The sequence below is a fragment of the Octopus bimaculoides genome, chromosome 3 (assembly GCF_001194135.2).
Source record: "Octopus bimaculoides isolate UCB-OBI-ISO-001 chromosome 3, ASM119413v2, whole genome shotgun sequence".
NCBI lineage: Eukaryota > Metazoa > Mollusca > Cephalopoda > Octopoda > Octopodidae > Octopus > Octopus bimaculoides.
In genome coordinates, this window is record NC_068983.1 from 61,815,610 (window position 1) to 61,819,923 (window position 4,314).

Below are 4,314 nucleotides of genomic sequence, written 5' to 3' on the forward strand. Positions count from 1 at the left end.
CATAAATAAGAAGAATGACCAGCAAAAGTGGACTCCTATATGCTAGAAATAGATGCCGAATCATCTAACCACGAAAAAAAAAATATATATGTTCTCAGTAAAAATTCAGCGACACAAGAGACTGTAAGAGGGCAAGACAAATGAAAAAAATACTAAATAAAAAAACGATTAACCTACGTACCATCGTTTCACCTGTTAAAATTTACATAAGTAAATATCTGCAAGATCGTCAGCGCAGTCCGTCGATTTGCTGACGATCCTGCAGATATTTACTTATGTAAGTTTTAACAGGTGAAACCATGGTACGTAGGTTAATCGTTTTTTTTATTTAATATTTTTTCATTTGTCTTGCCCTTCTTACAGTCTGTTGTGTCGCTGAATTTTTACTGAGAACATGTATTTCTTTTTTCGTGGTTAGATGAGTCGGCATCTATTTCTAGCATATAGGAGTCCACTTTTGCTTGTCATTCCTCTTATTTTTGTATGTAATATAATTTTAATCTTTGGATTTTTTTAATATGCTATACCACTGGTTTTAATGGATTAATATCAATTTCTACCCTCATTAATAAAATTTTATATACATATATATATATGTACACACATATACATGTGTATATATACATATATATAGGTATATAAATACATATATAAATGTATAAACACACACACACACACACACACACACACACACACACACACACACACACACACACACACACACACACACACACACACACACACACACACACACACACACATATATATATATATATATATATATATATAAACACATATACATATACTTGTATGTGTATATATCGTATAACGCATTTAAAAAATTATTAAATTTTGCTATCAACATCGCTTGATTATTTTCATATGATAGACTCCACAGACAGTATGCTATCAATAATACGTGGTAATCATCTAAAATTGATATCAGAATTTTTTAAATGCAATCATGTAATTAAGTTCATAATATCAATATAATAACATCTCAGCTTGTAGATAATTCAATTATCAGTGACAAATTTGATTAACGATAATTTTATTTGATTTACTGAAATATAATTGGAGAATTCAAGAAACATTCACAACACATTCTTTCTATGCAATATACTTTTATTCAAAGAGGAAACACTGGTCATAACTGTCTCAAATTTTCCACAGCTAGAAGACTGAGAAAGCTGGGTGGGTCTTGAGCAGGTAAAGTTATTTTTGTCTCGTTGCAGCGTAGTGGAAAAAGAAAAATGTGAACAATTGAGAGACAAGGAAAGACGGATGTAGTTCTGGCGAATAGTTTCTTTATTAACATAGTTGGACGACATTTTAGGGCTTATAGGATGGATCCAAGGAAATATTATACTAATTTGCTTCGGGGAAGCTACTTTAACAGTAGCGGCATTTGCATCATAGCTCTTGATTCGTGTAACCGTTACACTTGTCATTATGGTGAACCTTCCTCCAGGTACCATACTGGAAATGATAATGCCTCCGGTGGTGCCTGGAAATGATAATACCTCCAGTAGTGCCTCAAGGATAGCTGATCGTATAAATCAACATAGGGTGGAGATCAAACATAATCCCACTGGTAGTCGACAAACCTAAAATTATCGGGTTTCCCAACTTTGTCCGTTAGACGAATTTTGTTAACGCTATGACATGGTATATATATATATATATATATATATATATATATATATATATACATTACTCGGATTATAACACTACATTCCTACTAGGGTAGCATCGACGCTTGGAACACTGTAAATTTCTGACCTAGTTTTCAAATGGAGCCACTAAACTCACTGCTTCCTTAGTTACAGGTAGACACTACCTCAAGTCCCAGGACATTCCCCACATCTTCTGTTCTATAGTTCGTAAGGGTACCCCATACAGCACTAACAATCGCGTTTGTAATTTATGGTGCAAGGAATTTCTCGCTATTCTATGCCCTTATAATACCTCATTACGCAAGACGCTTTCTGATGTAATCTTCTCATCTAAACATAAGTTTTATTCTATATTTACTCATTATGTAAAGTCTTTATAATGTTTCCCAATTATGAATGAATTTCATTAATTGTTATCGATGTAAGTACCAATTCTCCTTATTCTCTTTCTCTCAACATACTTTCCTTCTCTGCAACCCCCACCTCTAATCCATTACTTCAATGCTTATCTCTTCCTACCTTTGTCTGGTCTGCTGACATTCCTAACTGATTTATGGTTTGCTTAACGTTATCTATACAACTCATGGCGTTTCCCTTCCGTTAGACTGATTTAAACTTTAACGTCTCTTTTCTCTCTATTTCTTCTGTTCTTTTTTTATCCTTCTCCTTTTCTTCTTACAATCTAGAAGCTATCCTCCCTCCTCTTTCTTCACCCTTGATCTCGTTCTGCTTTCTCTCTCCTTTTAACCATTTATTTCTGCTAGCATTACAATATGAACCGCAATTACCAATCTTCTATTGATGAAGGGAGCCGGGCTTATTGTAATATCTTCATATGAATTGTTACAGGCTACATATCCGTGAAATTTTGCATATTTCATCTGCAATTCATGATCACTATGAAAATTACGTAATTCCAGGCTTCACGAAAAAGCTGTCGCGGTATGAAACTACATATTTTCTTCTATTATACTGTACGTTTATTTTGTATTTTTGTGCTCCGTGTAAATATATTTATATCATGCCTAACAGTATTTAGCTCCATTATTACCTCTAGTTCAGCACGATTTGGTTTTCTCTTGTAAACATTTTTGACTGCACGTGCCTTGCCCTGGATGAAGAATTTGGAGTTTAAGTTCAAATCTTTTTGAGCACGACAATGTTTATTCTATACTGAGCATATCCAGCTCTCATCTATTGTCTGAAATAGTATATATTTATGTATGCATGTTGGTCTCTCCCGCCAAACCACTTGACAGTTGGTGTTGGTTTGTTTGCGGTTCTGCAGAGGCGACTGATACGTCCTGTATTATACTTAACAATAAGTGTGGGATCGATTTATTCACCTAAAACCCTCCAATACGGTGCCCCAGCATGGCCGCTTTTCAAAAGCTAAAACAAATAAAAGCTAATAGATATACTGCCTGAAATGTCAGAATAGTTGCGATTCGAATTTTATTTGTTACAGTTAGGTTTGTTCGAGACTTACGATATAATGACTAAAATCATCATCGCCAGCATGATCGCTTCCCTTTTTCCATATCCACCATTATCCTCTGCATCGCTATCAGCATTCTAATAACACACTTACTATCTTTACAAATACAACCGCCACCACTAGCAGCGCCATGATCATCATCATGACTAGTATTATTAATCCTCAAAAACTACATAATCCTCAGCACCAACACCAGCAGTACCATTGCTGTCATCATAACCACCGTCAACCACTAGAACATCAGCACACTTATAACAATGGTAAAGGTCTACGTGATTAGGACTGACCTAATCTCCATTACAACACTACCACAAGAAAGTCTGTTAGTGGAAAACAATTAAATTAATGATTCCGTCAAGAGATGTGGATTTTAGTAATCCCTTTCTAACGTTAGGTTGATCTTTTACTCTCAAGCATTAGTTTCCATTGAACCAGTTTCGCTTCATAAGGAATAAATACTTGAATTAACAAATAAGACTCGATTACTTAATTGGACGGATTTTTCCAACTGATGATAATTTTGATGATGATGATGATAATGATGATGATGATGGGGAGGAGGACGGGAGGGGAAGAGAGGAGGAAGGGAGGTGGTGGTGGTGGTGGTGGTGGTGGATATAAAGGTGAAGGCTGTACTGATGATTGTGATAGGGGTGTGATAGTAGTGATGTGACATTGTTACTGTTGTTTCGGAGAATAATAATAATAATAATAATGATAATAATAATAATAATATATTCACAGACACGACAGAGCTGGGACCTATATACACTGGAAGCTATGCCAACATTATGGAATAGCAACAGAAAAAATATGGTATAAACACACGCCAGAAAAGGTCACAGAAAACGAGAAAGCAACCATACTCTGGGATATGCCAATACACACAGATAGAGAAATTAAGGCAAATAGACCAGATATAGTTGTCAAAGATCATGAAGAAAAAAAATGCTTTCTAATTGATGTATCAATACCAGCAGATGACAACGTTTCTCTAAAAGAAATGGAAAAACTTTCAAAATACAAAGACCTGGAAATAGAGATAACTCGAATGTGGAATCTAAAAACAGAAACAATTCCTATCATAGTAGGTGCCTTAGGTATAATAAAAAAATATTCAGACAAATACATAACAAAAAC